Consider the following 25,815-nt stretch of genomic DNA (forward strand, 5'->3'; position numbering starts at 1 on the left):
CTTATACAATCAATTAATCTATGACAAAGGAGTCAAGAATATAAAATGGGAAAAGATAATCTCTTCAATAAATGGTGCTGGAAAATTGGACAACTGCATGCAAAAGAATGAAACTAGACCACTTTCTTATGCCATATACAAACATAAACTCAAAATGGATTAAAGACCTAAATATAAGACCTGAAACCATAAAACTCCTAAAAGAAAAAAATAAGTGGTAATCTCTTGGACATCAGCCTTAGCAATATTTTTCTGGATGTTTCTCAGGCAAGGGAAACAAAAGCAAAAAAGCAAAAATAAACAAGTGGGACCACATCAAGCTAAGAGGTTTTTGCATAGTGAAGGAAACCATTAACAAAATGAAAAGACTTCTTCTGAATGGGAGAAAATATTTACACATTATAAATCCTTCAAGGGGTTAATATCCAAAATATATAAAGAACTCCTATAACTCAACACCAAAAAAACCCCAAATAATCTGATTAAAAATGGGCAGAGAACCTGAATGGATATTTCCCTAAAGAAGATATCCAGATGGCCAAACAGACACATGAAAAGATGCTCAACATCACTCATCACAGGGAAATGCAAATCAAACCACAATGAGATATCACCTCACAGCAGTCAGAATGGCTAGTATCAAAAAGACAAGAAATAACAAATGTTAGTGAAGATGTAGAGAAAAGAAAACCCTCATACGCTGTTGGTGGGAATGTTAACTGGTGCAGCCACTATGGAAAACAGTATAGAGGTTCCTCAAAAAATTTAACATAGAGGGGCATGTGGGTGGTTCCTTCAGTTAAGCGTCTGACTCTTGGTTTCAGCTTAGGTCATGATCTCAGGGTCCTGGGATCGAGCTCTGCATTGGGCTCTGCCCTGGGCTCTGTGCTCTGTGTGGAGTCCGCTTGGGATTCTCCCTCTTGCTCTCCCTCTGCCCATCTCCCCACTCTATCTCTAAAATAAATAAATAAAATCTTTTAAAAAATTTAAAATAGAAATTCTATACAACCTAGTAATTCCCCTTCTGGGTATTTACCTAAAGAAAACAAAAACATCAATTCAAAAAGATATATGCACCCCTATGTTTATTGCAGTGTTATTTATAATAGCCAAGGTATGGAAGCAACCTAAATATCCATTGATAGATGAAAGATAAAGAAGATGTGATAAATATATACAATGGGATATTACTCAGTCATAGAAAAAGAATGATATCTTGCCATTCACAACAACAAGGATGGATCTTGAAGGTATTATTCTAGGTGAAATAAGTCAGACAGAAAAAGACAAATACCATATCATTTCGCTATATATGGAATCTAAAAAACAAAACAAACAAAAACAGCAATAGACTCATAAATACAGAGAACAAGCTGGTGGTTGCCAGAGCAGAGGGGAAATGAGGGGATGGGAGAAGTAGGTGAAGGGGATAAAGAGGTACAAACTTCCACTTATAAAATAAATAAATCACTGGGCTGAAAAGTACAGCATAGGAAATATAGCCAATCATTGTTGTAACATTGTATAGTGACAGGATGGTAACTAATTGTGGTGAGCATTGAGTAATGTATAGAGTTGTTGAATCAGTGTGTTGTACACCTGAAACTAACATAATATTGCATGTCAACTATACCTCAATAAAAAAATGCAATGACTATTTATTCCCTTATAATGTTAGGTAGATTTGTTCATTAGAACCTAAACTCCCAGCACTGGATATTATATAAGACTGATGAATCACTGACCTGAAACTAATAATACATTGTATGTTAATTAATCGAATTTAAATAATAAATAAATAAATAAGAAAGAAAGAAAAAAGTATAAAGATTAAACCCATTGATTACTAATTATTATAAACACTAGCAATTAATTACCTTTGTTTTTTTTTTCAGTACACTGCTAAACAGAAATTTAAGATATGAGACTTAAACATCTAACTGGGAAATAAAACTAATATACAAAAAATGTAAATACAAAGAAGTATAATTATACTTCTTAATTATTGGTATAGACTATATGGGTTGTACTGACTCAGAGAAGGAGATCAATTGATAAAGCCTGAAGAAAGATGTTATAATGAATATGAAGTAAATTTTTGTTGAATTAAATATATAAACCTGGAAAGGGTCAAAGAAGAATTTATTGTCATATTTTGGGGAGAAGGAACCCTAGAATGAATTCATTCCAACTTTCTTACTTTAGAATTGTCAAAAGCAAGATTCAGAGACTTACTTCAAAAAATATTTATTTCATAATAATTCAGTGAGTGACAAATAGTGAAGTGGGGTTATAGATGAAATGAGATTCATCATGAGTTAATAATTGTAGATGCTGGGTGCTGGGTATACAAAGGGTGGTCATTATGTTATTGCCTCCACTTGCGTATATGTTTAAATTTTCTGTGATTAAAATTATAAAAAACAGAAAGAAGAGTAAAAAATGATTTTCAATCAAGAATCAGAAGTATGGGGGTGCCCGGGTAGCTCAGTCTGTTGAGTGTCCAGCTTTTGGTTTTGGCCCAGGTCGTGATCTTGGGGTTGTGGGATCAAGCCCCATGTCAGGCTCCATGTTAGTTGAGAGCCTTCTTGAGATTCTCTCCCTCTCCCTCTGTCCCTCCCCCTGCTCATACTTGCTCTCTCTCTCTTTCATAAATAAATAAATAAATAAATAAATAAATGAATGAATGAATGAATATTTTTAAAAAAAGAACATAAACTCCCTAACTCTGGAAAACAATATGGAGGTTCTTCAAAAAGTTCAAAATAGAACTACCCTATAATCTAGCAATTGCATTACTAGGTATTTACCCAAAGGATACAAAAATACTGACTTGAAGGGATACATGCACCCTGATGTTTATAGCAGCATTATCAACAATAGCCAAATTATGCAAGAGCCCAAATATTCATTGACTGACGGATAAATAAAGAAGAGGTGGTATATATATACACAATGGAATATTACTCAGCCATCAAAAAAATGAAATCTTGCCATTTGCAATGATGTGGATAGAACTAGAGTATATTATGCTAAGTGAAATAAGTCAGTCAGAGAAAGACAAATATCATATGATTTCAGTCATATGTGGAATTTAGGAAACAAAACAGATGAACAAAGGGGAAAGATAAAAAAGAGAGGGAGGCAAACCATAAAATAGACTCTTAACTATAGAGAACAAACAGGGTTGCTGGAGGGAGGTGGGTAGGGGAGAGGGACAAACAGACTCCACGATGAGCGTGGAGCCCGACACAGGGCTCCATCTCATGACCCCAAGATCATGACCTGAGCTGAAATCAAGAGTTGGTTGCCCAACCACCCGAGCCACCCAGGCGCCCTTAGAACTGTTCATCTTAACAGCTATATTTGTGCACATTTACGAAAAGAATTGTACTATGTAAATTTTATATGTATATAAAATTAGTAAATATCCTTTGGTCTATGTCCCTCTAAACACCATTATTGTACTTACAGTTTGGGGTTTGTACCTGTTAGTTAATCCAGAATTTGGTCCCGTTAGTCCTTTCGCATGTGTGCATGTTAGTGTGTATGTATTATGTTTTTGCTCTTATGTCAGGATTTCCCATTTGTCTCCAACAGTCACAGATAGCATTACTTCACAGAACCACTTAGGTGGAAGTTTAGAGTAATTATTTAATTTATGATCTTGTAGAGCTTGATTTTTTGGATAGAATATATATAAGAACTTTTCTTATTAAAGTCCTAACAATAGAGAAGAGTAAATATTATCTCAACCTTCTGCAAAAGATCTGAAAGCCTATGTAGCTCTAAGAGTGTCACTTTTCTTAAGTCCCATTCTCAGTTTTCAAAATCCATGCACTATTTTGAGGAAATAGATATGTTCATTATCTTGATTGTGGTATTGCTACAGGCATATACATATGTCAAAACTCATCAAATTGTTCGCTTTAGAAATGTGCAGCTTATTGTATGTCATATAACCTCAATAAAATAGAAAAAAGTTGAGCTGATTAAAGAATGAGCGAACTATAATTATATAAAGCAATTTTAAATGAATGCCACAAACATAATGTTGAGCAAAAGAAGTCAGATACAAAAGGGTACATAATATGTGATTCACTCTTAAGGGAGAGTAATGACTGAAAAGAGGTATAAGGAGGTCTTCTGAAATGGCGGTGATTTTTGTTTCTTGACCTGAATTACACAGGTGCAGTTACTTCATGAAAATTTACTGAACTGTGCATTTGTGCACAGGATCTGTGTGCTGATGGAACTGTGCTATGGCTTGGTGATGGTGATGGTTACACAAATCTATAAAGATGTGATAAAAGTGCGCAGATTTTTATACACACATACAAATGAGTTCATGTAAAGGTGGTGAAATTGGAATAAATTCTATGGGTTGTACTGATGTCAGTTTCCTGCTTTTGATATTATACTAGTTATGTAGGATGCTATCACTGGGGAAAACTAGGTGGAACCCCTCTGTACTAAATTTCAATAATTAATAAATAGAAAATACACTAGTGTGTTACGCGGAATTTTAGTGTGAGAAGGTCTGTAGGATTTTCTGTTTATTTCCCATTTCTAGAAACTTCCCTCCTCTCCCTCAGGGTTGTAGTGAAAGCTGTTATGTTCAATCGGAGTGGTCTCAAGCCTAGATGACGGTCATTAGTCCAGGGGTGGGCATCTGTCCTAATGTGGACCAATTAGAGCCCTTTCCTGGAATATGGCATTCAGACTAAGAGAGCTATCTCTCTTTTTATGTCTGGAGTATAACTTTTAAATTCAAGGGCTTCCAGGCTGTCCTCTTTTCCACTACGTGGTCAGGGGAAGTAGAAGAACCTGGTCTACAGAGAGAAGGTGGAATGAAACAGATGCACAAAGAGAGGGAGAGGCAGGAGGAGTGTGCCTTGGACATTTGCTTTCCTCGTTCCTTATGTGCAGGTGAATTTCTGTCCCTGAGTTCTGGGAGACGCTTCTATACTGTATAATAAATTTGCCTTCTTATCTAAGTAAGATCCATTTGGATTTCAATTACTTGCAACTGTAAAGAATCCTAACCGATAACAACTAGGAAGAAGCAACGTGAGGAGTATTTTTATTTTATTTTTTTTGTAAAGATTTTATTTGTTTATTTATTTGACACAGAGAGAGAGAGAGAGCACAAGCAGGGGGAGTGGCAGGCAGAGGGAGAAGGAGAAGCAGGCTCCCCACTGAGCAGAGAGCCCAATGTGGGGCTCCATCCCAGGACCCTGGGATCATGACCTGAGCCGAAGGCAGACGCTTAACCAACTGAACCACCCAGGTGCCCCTAGAGCATTTTTTTTTTAATTTAAGAAGTATGACTTTACCATATCTGAGATAAAGATTTCCACTTCTCCACAGTACAATTGCACTAAAGATCATTTAACCACCCGTCTCATTTTTAGGTGAGAAAACTGAAGCCAGAGAGGTTAAGGGACTTAGCCAAAGTCATACAACAGTTTTTAGAGGATCCGGAACCACCACCGTGTCACCTCCCTCACTTTAATACTACATAGTGCCCTGGAGGGGAAGCACCAGAACGTTCCACTGAGGGTTTTATTTGCTTGTTTTCAGTGGATTAGCTGCGCAACTAATGATTCAGAATATGATTAACAAGGACCTACTTGAAAGATAAAATGAATAAGGGATAGGGAATACGGATATGAATAGAGTTATAATTACAGGCACTTACACTAATTTTTAACTTTTATCATTATTAGTCATAGAGATATTCCATTTGTCACTCAGAACAGATATACATAGTCTTCTGAGAGTCAAAGGAAACATAATTTCAGGACAGATTACTCAGACATTTTAATTCAAAGAGTGGCTGTCTGGAATTGAGGGAAAAAAATGTAAGCCTCTATTAAACAGGATGTCAATACTCATTTTGACGTAAACTTCCTGAGAAGTGGAGGTTTGCTCTGAAACTTCCTGCTTGGTCATAAAGAGGAACAAGGCAACTGGAACACATTAGTCTTTCTCTCTCAATCTGGTCCAATGTGGTTGATTAAAAATGCTGATTTGGGTTTATTCTTAAAAAACACAAGTAGCCAAAGCACAGCATTGTGTTAACTGTATTTTGGGAGGCACCTGCAAGGTGAGAAAGAAGTTTTTACCCAGTTTTAAGTAAAGAGAAATTTGGTAAACACGTGACTTGCTGGAAAGCAAAGCACCGAATAGAAAAAGTGTCATTTGCAGCTTTCAGTTTTATGTTCCCTTAATGGAAGTAGCTGCTCTTACCACGGCCTGCACATTGGATGCTTAAAGTTGTAGCAGTCTGCTTTTTGATGAAAGTTGTCTGCCACTGTTGGCTGTACCCCAACTCTCTGTGCTCGGGGGCTGTGGGCGATGACACAGCCCTCTGTTATGTACACATGTAACTCTCACTACTCTTCTTCTCCCCTAAAACCCGCAGGGTCTTTTTTTTTTTTCTTTTTTCTTTCAGTAATTCATTTTGTAGAGGATCCCTTTAATGCTGATTTCCCAGAAGTAGCGATCCCAGCTCTGTTACCACCCCAGGTGCATATGTTGCTGTCCTCGATTTGTTTTGCTTTGTTTTGTTTTTGCTTCCAACCCCTAAATCCAATAATTGGTCAGTAAATAATGCTGCATGCTGTTTCTTTGTGATCTCACTCCTAGTGCCACAGGTGACCAAGTGCCATTCTTAGTCTTTGGGTCTCTTTTGGCTCCGCATGCTGGTGTGGCTTCCATCTCTCTCAACAGGTGCAGAGTCTGTAACTCTCTAATGACCTCTCCCAAAGATGGTGGCTCCAGGTCCTTCATCTCCTGGCACTGCACTCTCTTGGACAGAAGGCACCCACTCATTCATATGCTTTATACTTCAAAATCTTTGCGTTAGGGAGAAAGAAAAAGTCTTCTCACTATATAGTTGTCAAAAAGTAAATAAATAACTAAAAATAATAACTGCTAAAGAAAGGGGAAGGAAGGAAGGAAGGAAGGAAGGAAGGAAGGAAGGAAGGAAGGGAGGGAGGGAGGGAGGAAGGGGCAAAAAAGAAAGAAAGACTTCCCAGTCCTTAAGATTTTTTCTTAAGGAGGGGCCCCAACACTTTTAGGTTTAGTTGTCTTCTCAATGGGGAACTCCTTTCTGGAGTGGGAACTCCTTTCTGGAACATTTTCTGTTTCTTCCTAGCCTACAGCATTGCATCTTCATAATACTGTTTTGCAAAGAAATGTATTATGCCTGTGACTTTGGTATTAATATTTGGCATAATATTAATTTATCCCCTCCCCGCCCCCCCCCATGGAAGTCCCCATCACCTTGCAGCTCTGTCATACAGGCTAGGCTAACAGAAGGATAAATGTATTTAATATAATTTCTCAAATCCTTGTTAAATGGAAAGGTACCTCAAGATAAATTGGAAGCTCATACTCCTATAACTGTGAAACTCTGATAAACAGCAGACATTGGCAGTTGACATTACAAAGGTGTAGACAATCTATAGACACTCAGAAAGTGATGACAGGAAGAGTGATGCCAAATGAGAACAATGGGATTTTAGAAAAGTAGAACTTTGTTAGAAAAAAAAAAAAGTACTGTTCTTTTCTTTGATGACAAAAGGAATACCAGCTTTTCCTATAAAAGCATGGGGCACCTGGGGGCTCAGCTGAGTGTCTGATTTTTGGTTTTGACTGGGGTCATGCTCTCATGGGTCATGGGATCAAGCCCCCTGTCTCTGCACTCAGTGTGGAGTCTGCCAGAGATTCTCTCCCTCTGCCCCTGCCCCCATGGGCAAGTACTCGCACACTCTGTCTTTCAAATAAATAAATCTTTAAAAGAAAAAAGAAATAAACAGAAAAGCAGAAAAAAAGAAAAAAAGCCACTCTCAAGATAATCACTGTTTACATCTGGGCATATACCTAGCATATTACTTTATATGTACATTTATACATATACACATGCATATATGTAGTTGGGATCTTATTCTATGTAACACACTGTAACCTCATTTTTTTTACCTGTATTTAAAATCCACTGCATAATCCTTGTTCAAAATACAGATTACAAGCATTCAAGAAGCATTCTTGTTCTGATCTAATGGCCTGGGAGTAACGATTTCAATAATTTTCAGACCTGAGGTAATTATTAAGAAATGTCAATGTACAATTGTATGCCCTTGTAGGAAAGAGTTAGCTAGCTATTCTCTACTGATATCTGTGACGTTCATTTCAACCACATCAACTCATATTCTCTACTTCTATCTATTGCTATTATGAAGATACATCAGTATTTTATGGGATTGGCAACACTTTTTCTTTAAAGACCAATTGGTATAACATTTATCTATAAAATTCAAAATGTTCCTTAGTCATACAAAATGCAGAAGAATGATGCCCTAAACACCAATTTCAAGGTAACAATATCATTGTCATAAGTCAACCATGAACAGTATCTCCATTTAGATTTTATTCATATATTATATATTACATTGTCATTAATCTTCCACGGAAAATTAGATATGTATGAATCCACTTAATGAAGAAGGGCATTTCGTGTCGTTCATGCAGAAACAACCAACCACATGATTTCACATACCCACAAGGAATAAATGAATTCCATGAAGTGATTTGACAGTAGAAATACATTAATATTTGCTAGTCACAAATCTCAAGTAGGGTCAATGTAAAAAAGCATATACTGGAATTAATTATAACTGTCCAAAAATTTATCCCCTTAATCTCTTGAAGTGTATTAGCATATATATTATCTAAGAGTTTAATTTTGGATTATTCCTTATAGTAAGTATTCTGATTTATAGTAATATCTGAAAAGAGTGACTGGCTAGTAAGCCAGTGTTATGTGAATTCTGTGACATTTATTGACATTTGATTTTCAATTAAATACTTTTCTATATTTTGTAACCTCATTTTTTAACCTAACAATATATTGTGAATATTTACTCACATCCTGAAATATTCTTCTATACTTAATTGTCATTTCAGAATATGATTGCTCTGTACTTAATCTCTATTAGACATTTAGATTGTTTCCAGTGTTTTTTTTAAAGATTTTATTTATTTATTTGACAGAGAGAGAGTGCGAGAGAGCATGAGAGAGCACAAGCAGGGGGAGCGGCAGAGGGAGAGGGAGAAGCAGACTCCCGCTGAGCAGGAAGCCTGATGTGGGACTCGATCCCAGGACCCCGGGTTAATGACCTGAACCAAAGGCAGACACTTAACCGTTGGAGCCACCTCGGTGCCCCTGTTTCCAGTGTTTAACCATTATAAACAATGCTGTGTTGAACTATCATACATAAATAATCTTGTAAATAGGGGCGCCTGGGTGGCACAGCGGTTAAGCGTCTGCCTTCGGCTCAGGGCGTGATCCTGACATTATGGGATTGAGCCCCACATCAGGCTTCTCCGCTATGAGCCTGCTTCTTCCTCTCCCACTCCCCCCGCTTGTGTTCCCTCTCTTGCTGGCTGTCTCTATCTCTATCGAATAAATAAATAAATCTTTTAAAAAAATCTTGTAAATATCAGATTATTTTCTTAAGATTCTCCAGATGAAACTGCTTAGTCTAAGTATTTTAACATTTTAAGGCTTTTATCACACTCCTATCTGCAACGTCTGAGCGTCTCATATTCTGATGGGTAGAACTTTTCTAGGGGTGACAATTTTTCTTGCTTGCAGCTTGATTTGTTTTGAAGATACAGAAAGTTATATAACAGAGATTGTTGTCCCTGGCATGCCAAACCAGGAAAAAGACACCGTGCTCTCTCTATCCTATCCTGCCAGTTTGGTGTTTGAGTGGGGAAGGGTAAGTTTGCGTTTAAGGTGGTGTCACACCCTTGGCATGTGAGGCACAGTACGTAGATCAAAGAGGAGGAACTCTGGGCATTTCTTCTTATCTCCAGTGGGCTCTTGCTAAATGCCTTCCCTGTAACATTAAGCCGTCCACTGCAGGTGGGCAGTATAGGGCTTTCTCACCTGAGTGTTCTCCCCTTCAAAGGTGTTAACTGATTTTGTTATTTTCATTAAATACTGATGACCTGAAAGATCAGGTCTATTCAAAGATATTTTCTTTTTGTATTTGATGGTAAACTATGTAATTTTTACTGAAAGAAAGAAAAAAAGAAAACCAAGTGGCATTAACTTTGATTTGAGTATATGCACGATGACAGTCACTCCCTCCCTGTTTTAATGAATATGGCATTAAATGTATATATCTGGATTTTTAGTGCAGTGCAACCTATCATTGAGAGATTTCAAAGCTGTTATTTTAGATGTTGATTATATAATGTATAGACGTCATAAGTGTGTGGTTTAACCTGTTAAGGCACATTTAGAGAAGAGAATGTGAGTATATTATTGTCACTTTATCACAAATCTACATTAGGATACACACACACACACATATATAGTAATATGTAGGTATATGTACTATACTATATATGTATATATACTTTATGATACTATGTATGGTATATATAGTAATCCTTGAATAACAACAAGTCATAGGTTATTGAAAAATATTATGTCATGCAAAATATCAGTTGGTAATTTACTTTCCTTGCCTAGCATTCTCCATCTCCACCCCTCCCCCAGTTAAGATATACACCCCATAAAGACTGTGACCTTCTCTATCTTGTTCACTGCTGCATACCTGTCTTAAACAGTTCCAGATTTGTAGTACAAGGTCTATAAATACTTGCTGAATGAATGAAAAATAGAGCCATATTTTAAAAAGAGTAAAAAAACAGCACTGAATTTATAAAATACTATAAACAAATGTTCCAGAGGCATCCAGTTCTAAAACAACCAGATTTGCCAACAAAGGTGCAAGTTTAATCTAATTCCAAACTTTATTTTTTTATTTTTATTTTTTTAGAAGATTTTACTTATTTATTTGAGAGAGAGAGTGAGAGAGAATACAAGCAGGAGGAAGAACAGGCTCCCTGCTAAGCAGGGAGCCCTACTCGGGGCTCGATCCCAGGACCCCAGGATCCCTAGGATCATGACCTGAGCCAAGCTGAAGGCAGATGCTTAAACCGACTGAGTCACCCTAATTCCAAACTTTAAAGTGGTAGCATGCATTACTGGTTCAATGACTGATGTAATTAGATATTAATAGTAATAGTTAAAGCTCTGAATGAGCAATAAAGGCATGGTGGGGTCCATAATAACAGTGTCAAAGGTAGACCTTGGCTTTCTGACTGAATATTTGAGAAAGGGAAGAGATCAATCCATGTAGGCAGATGTTTAAATCTATGGAGGGTGAAATAGGAGGTAATTGTGGGAACAATTTGTTTTTTCTGATTTTGTGGCTTCTCTTTAATTTGTTTTATCCCCCACCCTTTATCTTCTAAAACAAAAGGATTAATTAACTTTGGAGGATCTGATCTTTGGTAAATAGGTAATTTAAAAATTTTTAGGAGAATTAAAATATGTTAAACTTAGTGGAAGTTTTGAAAGCACATCTTTTTTCAGATGACTACTGTATGCACCCTTTACAACTTGACTTTTCACTGAAGTCTTAAATATCAGAAGAAGGCAGAAACCTTGTTTGATTTTTTTTTTTTAAGATTTTTTACTTATTTATGTGACAGAGAGACAGCCAGCGAGAGGGAACACAAGCAGGGGGAGTGGGAGAGGAAGAAGCAGGCTCCCAGTGGAGGAGCCCGATGTGGGACTCGATCCCGGAATGCCGGGATCACGCCCTGAGCTGAAGGCAGCCGCCTAACGACTGTGCTACCCAGGCGCCCCCCCCTTTTTTACTTTGTTTTTATTATCAAATGTATCATACATACCAAAAAGCATGTTAAAGAACTAGAGAAACATCCGTGTATCCACCAGCTTGAGAATAACTTCGTAAGTTAACTATTTATGAGAATTGTCAGCTTGATTTTTCTCCCATTGAGCTTTCCCGAAATGGTGGCTGTTTATTTAAATAGATAGGTCTGTTCAAATCCACAGCTCTAATAATTTCCACTACAGAATACTTATTTCCGGAATTGACCATAGTTACTACAGAGCTAGGAGTATATTATTTTTCAGAATAGTGGAAATTTAGGTACTTAAGGCTTGTGAAAATAGAACTTCGTAGTTTTTTAATGGAAAATTATGACTGGAAACTACAATTCTTTAAGATTAATTTCTAAACTCAGAAGTGAGATTACGACACAATCACTTGCAAGGATGAAAGCTTTTTCTGGGTAAAGAATAAATCTTCTCAGATGCATACCAATTTCTTCTTGAGTGAAATCTGAGTTAGGGGTAAGTTACTATGTATCAAGTGGAATCTGTATTAATTTTCTATTGTATGACAAGTTACTATTTGGTGGATTAAAGCGATAGACATTGACTATCTTATAGAGGTTATGGGTAAGGAAGGTGGACGTGGCTGAGTTGGGTTTTCTGACTCTGGGTCTCTCACAAGGCTGCAGTCAGGGTGTTAACTGTTGCTGCAGTCCTCTTAGTGCTTGACTAGAGATGGATCCACTTCTGTCTCACTCAGGAGGATGTTGGTAGGATTTAGTTCCTCTCAGCGTGTTACACTAAGGGCCTCAGTTCCTCACTGGCTGTTGACTGGAGGCTGCCCTCTGTTCTTTGCCACCCTAACCTATCCACTGAGCAGTTCACAACGTGGCAGTCTCCTTCATCACAGTGAGCAAGTGAGAAAGCAAGAGAGAGAAAGAGAGAGAGGAAGATGGAAGTCATAGCCTTTTATAATCTAATCTCAGGCACGACTTTCCATCACTTTTGCCATATTCTATTCATTGGAAACAAGTCACCGGGTCCAGTCCACACACAATGGGAGGAAATTACAGAAAGATGTGAAAGCCAGCAGGTGGAGATCATTGGGAGCCTCAAAAGCAGAAGATGCCGTATTTTAGGTGATTCGTGGAGGATAATCACCACATCTCCTGCCCTTTGGCTCCCTTGCATAGTAACATTTCTACTGTGCCTTCCTTTTTATCAGAAGTAGCCTTTTGGGCTCCTTTCATCCATTTGACAGGAATGCTGACAATACAGTTTTTAGGTGATTAGGGTCCCAGAAGCCTGCTGGAGAGATTGCTGAATTACAAGCCCTTTTCAGTTGCACCAGCCTTTTTGTGTGTTTGAAACTTGCCACGGGCAAAAAATTAGCTAGTGCTACATTTTAGCAAAGTAGTATAATTGATTTTTTTTTTCATTTCTCAATCGTTCATTTTAGGCTTTTTTTGGCCTTTCCCACTTTTTTTTTTAAGCTTCCTCCATCTAGTGAAATTATTCACAACACTTAAATTTGGATTGTTTATTTAACTAAGAAAATATTAGGAATAAAAAAAATTGTGGTATGATTTCTGCTACCACCAGAGACCAGAATTAGTCTCTCCCCCAAAATAACTTAGGAAGTGGACAAAATGTATGAAGTCATAGTTTTCATGGATCAAACAGCAGGCAGCGATTATTCAGAGAAAGAAACAAGGAGAGTGCTATAATTCTTCTGGCTGCAGGAGATATTTCCTCACTGCAGCCCAGGGAGGAGGAACCCAAGCAAAACCTGGGCACCTCCGAGCAGAGGAAACAGAGTTGGGAGGTCCGGGAGGCGAAGGGATCAGAATTTCAGGGTGAAAACCAGAGGAGAGAGCTGCCCAAAAGAAGAGCTTGGAAGAGTTCCTCTTGAGTCTTCAACTGAGTACTGATGAGCACAGGCATGTGAGAAAACTACCAAGGCTGCAAAAAAAAAGATTACTGGAAAAGAGTAAGAACAACACTTGGAGTCACACAGGGCCAGGAATCATTTGTGTTCCTACCAGATAGAGTGGAGAGACCTCCTACCATGTAAGGCATCGAGTAGTCTTTAGAAGGGTATCGCCTCAGTAGCTGGGCCAATAAACCCTACATTCAGGGCTGTTCTGGACCTGCCCAACAAAGCTTAAAACTGAGGCTTGAAAGGATCAAACTGTTTCCAAGTAACATAACTGCATCCCAGAACAAAGCCCCCAAATCGTTACAGGAATATATAAAAAAAAATCCAGCACAATGGCATGCAATAAAAAATTGGGGGGCGCCTGGGTGGCACAGCGGTTAAGCGTCTGCCTTCGGCTCAGGGCGTGATCCCGGCGTTATGGGATCGAGCCCCACATCAGGCTCCTCCGCTATGAGCCTGCTTCTTCCTCTCCCACTCCCCCTGCTTGTGTTCCCTCTCTCGCTAGCTGTCTCTATCTCTGTCAAATAAATAAATAAAATCTTAAAAAAAAAAAATTGGAAGGCATTCAAACAAGCAGGAAAATGTAACCTATAATGAGGAAAATTAAATCAATAGAAACAGTCCCAGAACTGATACAGATGACAGAATTAGTTAAATTAATTAGGAATATTAAAACAGCTATAATAGTACTACTCTGTGTCTTCAAAAAGGTAGAGGAAAGTGTGAGCATAAGAAGAGGTACGTAAGATATAAAAAGGACCTAAATCAAACTTCTAGAGATGAAAAAAGAAGCAATGTCTAAAATGAACAGTACTCTGAGTGGGATTAACAGCAGACTGGACACTGCTGAATAAAAGATTAGTAAATATAGGACGCCTGGCTGGCTCAGTCAGTAGAGCATGCTGCTCTTTATCTTGGGGTCGTGAGTTCGAGCCCCATGTTGGGTGTTAGAGATTACTTAAAAAAAAGAAGATTAGTAAACTTGGAGACACTGCAATAGAAATTATTCAAAATGAAACACAGGAAAACAGAAGACTGAGTTAAAAAAGAACAAAGCATCACTGAACTATAGGGCATCAGGCAGCCTAACATACGTGTCCTTAGAGTCTCAAAAGAGGAGGAGAAAGATGGGGGGATGGAATGCATATATGAAGAAATAATAACAAAAATTTTCTAAATTTGATGAACAGTATAAACACACAGAGCCAGTAAGCTCAATAAATCCCAAGCAAGAGAACAATGAAATACAACACGGCTATTCATATCAAAATGCAATTGTTGAGGACCAGTAACAAAAAGAAAATATTAAAAGCAGCCAGAGAAAACAAGATACAAATACAGACACAAAGGTAAGGGTGACAGAAACAATGCCAAAGCACTCATAGAACATTCTTAAAGTATGGAAAGACAAAACCATCAACCTAGAATCCTAGACCCCACAAAAGTCTTTCAAAAACTAAGTCAAAACACAGCCATTTTTAGACATAAAAGCTGAGAGAATTCATCACCAGCAGACCAGTTCTAAAAATGCAAAAAGGAAGTTCTTTGGTCACAAGGTAAATGGTAACCAATGGGAAATATGGATCTACACAAAGAAATGAGGAGCACTAGAAATGGTAAATGCGGTGGTAAGTATCAAAGACTTTTCCCTTACTTTAAAAATATCTTCAGGGCGCCTGGGTGGCACAGTTGTTAAGCGTCTGCCTTCAGCTCAAGGCGTGATCCCGGCGTTCTGGTATCGAGCCCCACATCAGGCTCCTCCGCTGGGAGCCTGCTTCTTCCTCTCTTCCTCCCCCTGCTTGTGTTCCCTCTCTCGCTGGCTGTCTCTCTCTGTCAAAAAAATAAAATCTTTAAAAAAAAATCTTTAAAATAATGATCTGCTGAAAGCAAAAAACAATAGCAATGTATTGTGGAGTCTATAATATATGTGGAAGTAAATATGTATGGCAACAAAGCACAAAGGCTGGATGGGGACAAAAGGAAGTATATGGTTATAAGGTCTTTATACTATATATGAATTAGTATGATATCATATAAGGTAGACTGTGATGACTTAAAGATGTATACTGTGAACTCTAGTACAGTCACTTAAAAAACCAAAATGTATTGCTAATCAGATAAAGTAGACAAAATAAAACCAAATCATCAAAAGTGTTCTAATTAATCCAAAAGAAGATAGGACAAGGAAAAAAAAGCAAACAAAGAACAGATGAGACAGGTGCCTGGGTGGCTTAGTTGGTTAAGTTGACTAAGCCTTCGGCTCAGGTCATGATCCCAGGGTCCTGGGATTGAGCCCCTGCGTTGGGCTCCCTGCTCAGTGGGGAGTCTGCTTCTCCCTCCCTCTGCCCTTCCCCTGCTCGTGCTCTCTCTCTCAACTAAAATAAAAATAAAATCCTTTTTATTTTATTTTATTTTATTTATTTATTTTATTTATTTATTTGTCAGAGAGAGAGAGCACGAGCAGGGGGAGCGGCAGGCAGAGGGAGAGGCAGGCTCCCTGCTGAGCAAGGAGCCTGAAGCAGGGCTTGATTCCAGGACTCCGGGATCATGACCTGAGCCTAACACAGTTACTTAACCGACTGAACCACCCAGGCATCCCAAAATAAAAATAAAATCTTAAAAAAAAAGAGCAAATAGAAAACAAAAAGGAAAATGGCAAATTTAAACTTAATTATATCAATAATCACAGTAAATGTAATCATCTAAACTCACAATTTAAAGGCAGAAATTGGGGACGCCTGGGTGGCTCAGTCTGTTAAACGTCTGCCTTCGGCTCAGGTCATGATCTCAGGGTCCTCGGATGGGCTCCCTGCTTAGTGGGGAGTCTGCGTCTCCCTCTGCCTCTGCCTCCAACTCATGTTCGCTCTCTCTTTCAAATAAATAAAATCTTAAAAAAAATAAATACATGAAGGCAGAAATTGTCGGAGGCAAGCATTAACACCAAAACAAGACAATGACATTTCAATTAAACAACAAGAACAATTATAATCTACACATCAATAGCCTTTGTAGACATGGATTTAAAATTCTACCAAATCAAATCTAACAACTGACAAAAATGGTAATATGTCATGACCAAGCAGGGTTTATCCCAGGGATGCAAAGTTGGTTTAACATTTGAAAATCAAACAATGTAGTCCACAATTTTCGCAGAGTTAAAAAGAAAAATCATGTGATCATCTCAATAAGTGCAGCAAAATAATTTGACAAAATTAATATCCACTTATACTACAAATCTCAGCCAACCAGGAAGAGAAGGGAACTTCATAACTAATACAGGGCATATACTGAAAACCTGTAGCTAATATCATACATACAGGTGAAAGACTAAGTGCTTTCCTCCCAGCAGATTGAAAACAAGATAAGGTTTGTTTTTACCACTTCTGTTAAACATTTTACTGGAAGTCAGAGCTACTGAAATAAGACAAGGAAAGAAATAAAAGTAAATAGACTGGAAGGGAAGAAGTAAAACTTTTTTCTGATGGAATCACCAAGAAACCCACTGGAACTTATAAGTGAATTTAGCGAGATTATAGAATACAGGTTCATACATAAAAGTCAATTGTATTTCTATATAACTAGCAACAATCAGAAATTAAAAATTACGGTGATGGGTATTAAGGAGGGCACATATTGCATGGTGCACTGGGTGTTATATGCAAATAATGAATCATGGAACATTGCACCAAAAACTGGGGATGTACTGTATGGTGACTAATATAACAAAATTAAAAAAAAGAAATTAAAAATTTAAAAAATACCATTGGTATTTCAAAAATATGAAATGCTTAGGAATAAATTTAACAAAAAAAGCACAAGCCCTGTACACTAAAAGCTATAAAAAATTGCTGAGAAAAATTAATGACCTAAGTAAATGGAAAGATACACCTTGTTCTTGGGTCAGAAAACTCAATATTGTTTTATTGGTTTTTTTTAAGATTTTATTTTTAAGTAATCTCTACCCTCAGTGTGGGGCTTGAACGTACAACTCTGAGATCAAGAGTCGGGTGCTGCCCCGACTGAGCCCAGAAAACTCCATTTTGTTAAGATGTCATTCCTCTCAAAATTGATCTATGGATTCAATGTAATCCTGATGAAAATCCCGGCAGGACTTTCTGTGGAAATTTATAAGGGGATTCTGAAATTGTATGGAAATACAAAGTACCTAGAGTAGCCAAAAATTTTTGAAAGATAAACAAAGTTGGAAGATCTACAATGCTTTCTACCAGGATTTATAGAAAATGGTGGTAAATCCATACCATTGAACACTCTTCATCAATAAAAAGGAACAAACTATTGATACATGCAACAATGTGGATGGACATTAAAATCTTTATGCCGAATGAGAAAAGCTTGACAAAGAAAGTGTATCCGGCATGGTTCCATTTATGTAAAGCAAACTAATGTATCACAACAGAAATCAGATCCGTGATTGCCTGGGGTAGGGGTAGAGGGAGGGATAGATGACAAAGAGATGAGAAAAAAGCCTAGAAGGGATGGAAATGGTTATCATCTTGATTGCGGTGATGGTTTTAAAGGTGTATACATATGTCACGGTATACTTATTGCACTTATTGCAGCTTATCGTATGATGATCATACTTCAATAAAACTGTATGCTTTAATGCCAGTACTAATATTACATGTAATGCTCAGAAGAACTAGTTAGAATTCTAAATGCATATAGCCCTGCAAATTGGCTACTTCAAATTGTTTTACCTGTAAAAATTGTAGTCCTTTTGCAGTGATCAAAGATCTATTTTATCCCTGCCACTCCTTTCCTACCCAAGAGCCTTCTGACAATTTTGAGCATGTACGATACACCTATCTCAGCTCCAGTACCTACTAAATACAGAGAAAAAAGGACAGCAGATGCAATTGCTTCTAGGCCTCCTGCCTCCTTGGTTTTGGAAAGTTGCTTACTTTTAGGTCTTTGTCAGTGGAACATGTCCCAGATCTTGTTTCATGTCTGTAGTCATAAATGTAAAAGTTATTTCCAGTGCTAAAAAATGTATGAAGGCTATGAAAATGCTAGACATCCATCCAGGGGCTCCAGTGAACTTGCACGAGAGGAGGACTAGAAGACCACTGGTTTACACTCTTGTCAGATAACCTTATGTCCACATATACCGAAAATAGTAGGTGATAGTACTAAAAGGATCTCATTGCTTCTAATGAACCTACTGAGATGAACATAATTTTTAATATAATTATTTGCTTTCTGAAAATCAGGCATGTACTTGTTAAGCTAAGTATAGGTAGTCTTCTCACTTCATGATTTGCTAGTACAAATACTGCTGTGCTAAAAAGTTACCCAACTCTTTCAAGAGCAAAGCCACAGATACTACTTACAACCTAAAGTAATTTTGGTACCTCATTCTATTTTTTTAAAACAATTTTATTGAGATGTAGTTCACATATATAGTAGACAATTTGAACCATTTAAAGTGTGCAGTTCAATGGTTCTTTGTATATTCAGAGTTGTGCAATTATCACCACAATCTAATTTTAGGCTATTTTTATCACCCCCAGAAGAAACCCCATATCTATTAATAGTCACTTCCTATCCTCCCCCTGCTCCCCTCTCAGCTCTAAGCAACCACTGATGTACTTTCTGTCTCTACAGATTTGCCTATTGTGGACATTTCATAGAAACAGAATCATACAACATGTGATCTTTTGTGACTGGTTTCTTCACGTAGCATGAGGTTTTCAAGATTCATCCATGTCCTAGCATGTATCAATACTTTATTGATTTTAATTCTAAATAAAGTGCCATGGTATAGAATTATTTATCCACTATTATTTGTGTATCCATTCATTAGTTGATGGATATTTGTTTCCCCTACCCTGCTTTTTGTATATTATAAATAATGTACTATGAACATTTGTGTACAAGTTTTTATGTTGGATGTATGTTTTCCTTTTTCTTGGGTATGTTCTTGGAGTGGAATTGCTAGGTCATATGGTAACTCTATGGCTAATATTTTGAGGAACTACCAAATTGTTTTCCACAAAGCATCTGTACCATTTTATATTCCTACCAGCAATGTAGGAAGGTTCCAATTTCTCAATATCAACCTAAAGTACTTAAAAAAAAGATTTTATTTATTTATTAGAGAGAGAGAACACAAGGACGGGGGGAGGGTCAAAGGGAGAGAGAAAAGCAGACTCTCTGTTGAGCAGGGAGCCCGATGTGGGGCTGTATTCCAGGACCCGGGAATGATGACCTGAGCCGAAGGCAGACTAGTAGCCTTCTGAGCCATCCAGGCGCCCCCTGAAGTACTTTCCAAGCTTCATTTTATCCCGTAAATTGTTGGTCCTATTTTATCAGAATGCAGATCTATTTTAAGGAAGCTGCTTTTTCCCCACTTTGCAAAGATGATTCACATATATTTTTCTTTCTCTAAGCAAATGTATTTGAACTGGTTTATCCTAAGGTATCTTCTAACTAAAAATCTGTGCTTCTCTGAATTCTTCATCTTCCAACAGAAAGAATGGCTCTTCTTATTTGCACCTTGCAGTTTGACCTAAATAATAATGTTTGTTTGGCAAGGAAAAATAAACAAAACTGGAGTCCAAAAACTGAGTCACCGTTTTAAGTAAATCATCTATAGTCTAACTAGTTACCCTCTCTGCCTATGAGCCAAAATCTTGGCATGTTTTCTATGTCTTCAGTTGCTTTTGAAAAGTTCAGGTATTATTTTATAATGTATGAATAATTTAGAAAATGGAAAAAAAAAGGAGACTGAACCTACTTTCTATATAGGTGACCTTTTTAAAAAGATTTTATTTATTTGAGAGAGAGAGCGGGCACAAGCAGGGGGGAGGGGGAGAGGGAGAGGGAGAAGCAGGCTCCCCGCTAAGCAAGGAGCCCGATGTGGGACTCTATTCCAGGGCCCTGAGATCATGACCTGAGCCGAAGGCAGATGCTTAACCGACTGAGCCACCCAGGCACCTCCGAACAGCCCCCTTTCTAAAAGAACAAAACAAAACAAAAAAAACCCAGCTGTATTGAAAAGAATTTATATACCCTGAAACTCACCCATTTAACGTGTATAGGTTTTAGTATTTACCCACAGTTGTGCAGCCACCAGCAAAGTCAATTTTAGAATATTTCATAACCACCACGAAATCACTGTATCTTTAAGTATTTTGACTTAACATATTAGAGAAAATGCTTATTCCAACATTAATATTTAATGATTTTATTCCTATCATGATCCTCTTTTGAAGTTAATTACTCATCATGTAACATTAGTACACAAGTTTTTAAAAAAAAACCTTATAAAAATAAAATAATCCTAATGGTGTAAAAACAAACAAACAACAATATTTCATAACCCCAAACACCACAGCTATTAGTATTTCCTTCCCAATGATCCCCCTCACTTGCTCCAGGCCCTAGGTAATCACCAGTCTACTTTTTGTCTCTGTAGGCTTGCCTGTTCTAGACATTTTGTTTATATAGAATTGTACAATATGTGGTCTTCTGTGATAGGTTTTTTTTTTTTTTTTTTTTTTTTTTTTTACTTAGCACAATGTTTTCAAGATTCATTCATGTTATAGCATGTGTCAGTACTTCTTTCCTTTTTACTGCCAAATAATACTCTGCTATATGGATATACCACATATTGTTTATCCGTTCATTAGTTGATGGACATTTGGGTTATTGATACTTTTTGCTATTATGAATAATGCAACTTTGAATATTTGTGTAAACATTTTTGTGTGGCATCATAGTTTCAGTTTTCTTGGGTATAATATACCTAGGAGTGGAATTGCTAGGTGATGTGGTTAACTCCATGTTTAATATTTTGATGCACTACAAAAATGTTTTTCCAACGTGGCTGCATGATTTCAATCCTCATCAGCAGTGTTTGAGGGTTCTAATTTCTCCATGTTCTTGGCAAAACTTTTTATTATCTATCTTTCTGATTATAGCCATCCTAGTGGGTATGAAGTGGTATAGAGGCCAGTCAGGTGTGGTTTTGATTTGTATTTCATTAATGGATAACAAATATTGAGCATCTTTTCACGTGTTTATTGGCCATTTGTATATCTTCTTTGGAGAAATGTCTGTTCAAATCCTTTGTCCATTTTTCAGTTGCATTATTTGTCTATTTATTGTTGAGTTGTAAGAGTTCTTTTTGTATTCTGAATACAGATCTCTCTGATTGAATTGACTGAATAGAAAAACAAATATCTTTGATTGAATTATTGAATACAAGTACAAATACCTACCAGATATGATTTGAAAATATTTTCTCCCATTCAGTGGGAGAAATTTTCACTTTCTTGATAGTGTTCTTTGAATCATGATAGTTTTTAATTTTGATGAAGTCCAATTAATTTATTTTTTCTTTTGTTGCTTATGTTTTTGGTGTCATGTCTAAAAGGGCTTTGCCTAACCTAAGGTCATGAAGATTTATTTATTTATGTTTTCTTCATACAGTTTTATAATTTTAGCTCCTACATTGAGATCTTTGATCCATTTTGAGAAATTTTTGTATATGGCGTGAGGTGGGGGTCTAACTTCATTCTTTTGTATGTAGATATCCAATTTTCCCAACACCACTGGTTGAAAAGATTCTTTCCCCCCACTGAATTGTCTTGGCAATCTTGTCAAAAATTTATTTCTGGACTTTCAGTTCTGTTCCAATGATCTATATATTTATCCTTCTGCCAGTACTACACTATCTTGATGACATTAACTGTGTAGTTAGCTTGAAATCCAATATTCTTTTTTCTTTTTCTTTTTTCTTTTCTTTTTTTTGAGAGAGAGAGAGAGACTGAGCGGGGAAGGGTGCAGGCAGAGGGAGAGGGAGAAGTAGGCTCCCCACTGAGCAGGGAGCCCAACATGGGGCTCGATCCCAGGACCCTGGGATCATGACCTGAGCCAAAGGCTGATGCTTAACTGACAGAGCCACCCAAGTGCCTTATACGTAACTTTCAATGTAAAAATATATTCAGATTAATAATTTTCATTTAGGGTACTACTACTACTATGTATTTAATGTACATTTTATGAACATTTGTGTACAAGTTTTTATATTGGATGTATGTTTTCCTTTTTCTCAGGTATCTAGGATACATACCTGAGTACATAGTACTACTAGTCATGGTATTGATCAATATCAATTGTAGTGTTAAAGCCATGTTGTACCTCTCTTTCATTCAGAAGCCACAAATTTTGAACTATGACCTAGTTGTCACTTTTCCTCTTGGTTTAAGCATCCAACAGATTTATTAATCACAGCTGTAACTGGGTGGGGGGATGAGTAAAATAGTTGAGGGGGATTAAGGAGTGTGCTTGTTGTGATGAGCTCTGGGTGTTGTATGAAAGTGTGGAATCTCTATATTGTACACCTGAAACTAATATTACACTCTTTGTTAACAAATTGGAATTTAAATAAAAACTTTAAAAAATCACAGCTGCAGCTCACACATTAAACAATTACTCAAGCAATTCTCACATTGATAAGGAATCTCAAGGCAAAATAAAGAGGCTTCTCTCCATTATAATCTGTTGGTTTTGTGGTTAATATTAGACTACGAAATTTAAAATACAGAGGCAGCATAACAAAAGAGCATAGGTTTTGGAGTTTAGAAAGAAAATAGAATTGAATCCTGGCTGTGCCATTTACCAGCTGTAGAACTTTTGGAAAGTTTCTTACCTTAACTAAAACTCAGTTTACTCATCTGTTAAATAGGATTAATAGCTCCTATTTCATTGGGTTGTTGTCAGGCTCCACAGCTAACACATCAAGTACAAAATCAGTGTCAATAAATTTCAGGGATTTTTTTGGTGTGTTTTCTTTCTTTCTTTCTTTCTTTCTTTCTTTCTTTTTTTTTTTTTTTTTTAAGATTTTATTTATTTATTCATTCGACAGAGATAGAGACAGCCAGCGAGAGAGGGAACACAAGCAGGGGGAGTGGGAGAGGAAGAAGCAGGCTCATAGCAGAGGAGCCTGATGTGGGGCTCGATCCCACAACGCCGGGATCACTCCCTGAGCTGAAGGCAGACGCTTAACCGCTGTGCCACCCAGGCGCCCCTCTTTCTTTCTTTTTTTTAATCAGAAAATCTTCCTTGAGCACTCAGGATTTAAATATATATTACCTTCCTGGTCTAGAAGTCTGTCTTTGATTTAGGTCAGTATGGAAGTATTTTAACAGAGGCTACCTCAGAACTCATTTAATAGCTTGTGATCTTTTACTGCCATTAGATTCAGATTTTTCATACATTTTTTCCCTTTAGTCCATAGGATTATACTTTCATTAATCCATATTCAGTTTATTCTGAGGTTATCTTGGGCATATTTTTCTTTTCCTCATCTCCCTCAAAGAAAGTAGAAATTTGAGAAACGAAGTTTTGGAAAATTATCAACCAATTATCATTGTTGTTGGCAAAAACTAACTTGAAATGAGGATCCTTGATACAATTATGATTATCATATCTATCAATTTTCTTGGGACACATCTTCAGAGAGAGACTAAAACCAATTTCAAGGGACACCTGGGTGGCTCTGTCAGTTAAGCGTCTACCTTTGGCTCAGGTCATGATCCCAGGACCTTGGGATCGAGCCCCTACATTGGGCTCCTTTCTCGGCGGGGAGCCTGTTTCTCCCTCTCCCTCTGCTGCTCCCCCTGCTTGTTCTCTCTCTCTGTCAAATAAATAAAATCTTTTAAAAAATTAATTTCAATTTGTATTCTGTTCATGTGCTTTTCCCTGTGTATATCTCAAGGTATTTACCATTCAGTTAATGTTCTTAATACTTCTGTGAAACCCATGGTCCAAGAACATTAACTTAATTTACTAGTGGGTAAACTACAGCCTAAAGTGGTTGGGTTGCTTTAGGCATCTGGACAAGTCTAGGGAAGTTGACAGCTGCCAAACTAGGCCTGTTTATTTAATTAATTTTGTGTCCCAAAATTGAGTTCCTCTGAAAAGGAGAAATCTTTGACTGTGCCATCATGTCCCCAGTGAAACTCTTAAGTTTTTTTTTTGTTTTTTTTTTCAGCTAGATTCTTCATTTATTTACATGAAAAAATGTTTGGAACTTTACGCCCCACCCAAATCCTTCTCTTCAATGCTAATCAGTATCCTTGTTTTGTGTGTGTGTGTGTGTGTGTGTGTGTGTATGTGTGTTTGTGCACGCATGCATGTTTCACCCTTGGCAGGTTCCTCTTCAAGTTATTGTCTTAATTTTTGCCTCCTAGCATTCTATTTTGACCATAACTATTTTTTATGCTGGTAGTATAAGACTGCATTCAGTAGGTTCCTTGCTATTATCTATTGACTTAATAATTATTTGCTGTAAGTCCACACTGATTTTCTTGGGTACCTTCATAAATGTAATTTTTAAACCTTCTTTAATTCTGGGTTTATTTACTCCCTAACAAAGTGCTGAGCCCTCCTAGATACCTCTTGACTCCTTTCTTTTCCCTACATCCCTAGTTACTGGACCACCATATGGCTTCTATAATTTTATTTTGATCATATCAATATGCTGCTTAAAATCTTGTAGTGGTTCACCCTGATTCAGAGTGAAATGTGATCTCCTTTGCTTGATATAGCACACCCTTCCTGATCTGGCATCCACCCACTTCAGGATCCTCATGTAATCCTTCCCACCCTGGGCTCTAGTCATACTAAAATACTCACTGTCCTCTGCCTCCGCACATGCTGTTCCCTTTATCAGGAACATCTTTCCTCACCCTAGATCTAAACTAATGTGTCATCCCTCTCCCTCCTTAGAGTGTGAGTTCTTTCATGGTGGAGCCAAGTGTTCTATTTTTGTACCTGTAGAGGCTGGGAGAGTGCTAGATACACAGTGCGAGCTTTATACATGTTTGTGTGATTAGTTCATGTAATTAATAGCTGCATGGCTCTGGAATTCACCATCAACAGAAAATACCTTAAAATGACCATTAATAATGAAGTTTTCATGAAATTCTGGAGTTTAAGCTGTGGTATCCTAAAATAGGACCTGGTTGGGACCTCAAGGGGAATCTGGATTTAGTAGAGGGAATTGGAGGTTGGGTGAAGGAACACGGTGATCAAACTTGGAGAAGCTCTATGAAGTTCAGTAATTTCAAAGGAACATCGGCAGAAAAAAGGTCTAAAGAATAATTTTATTTTTTGTTTT

At 37.3% G+C, this 25,815-nt stretch overlaps 1 protein-coding gene and 1 long non-coding RNA gene across 3 annotated transcripts in view; one reads left to right on the top strand and one right to left on the bottom strand.

Moving 5' to 3' along the window:
* The window catches only part of LOC113266123 (signal recognition particle subunit SRP54), a 127,211-nt gene that overhangs the window by 1,595 nt on the left and 99,801 nt on the right, over positions 1 to 25,815 (top strand). The gene's annotated exons all lie outside the window — the stretch shown is intronic.
* Positions 11,542 to 16,556, bottom strand: LOC130542543 (uncharacterized). Its single transcript, XR_008957171.1, has 2 exons — positions 16,380 to 16,556; positions 11,542 to 15,497 (listed from the first exon to the last, which is right to left on the bottom strand). It is a non-coding gene; the product is annotated as an uncharacterized LOC130542543 (long non-coding RNA).

The sequence above is a fragment of the Ursus arctos genome, unplaced genomic scaffold (assembly GCF_023065955.2).
Source record: "Ursus arctos isolate Adak ecotype North America unplaced genomic scaffold, UrsArc2.0 scaffold_37, whole genome shotgun sequence".
Classification (NCBI taxonomy): Eukaryota; Metazoa; Chordata; class Mammalia; order Carnivora; family Ursidae; genus Ursus; species Ursus arctos.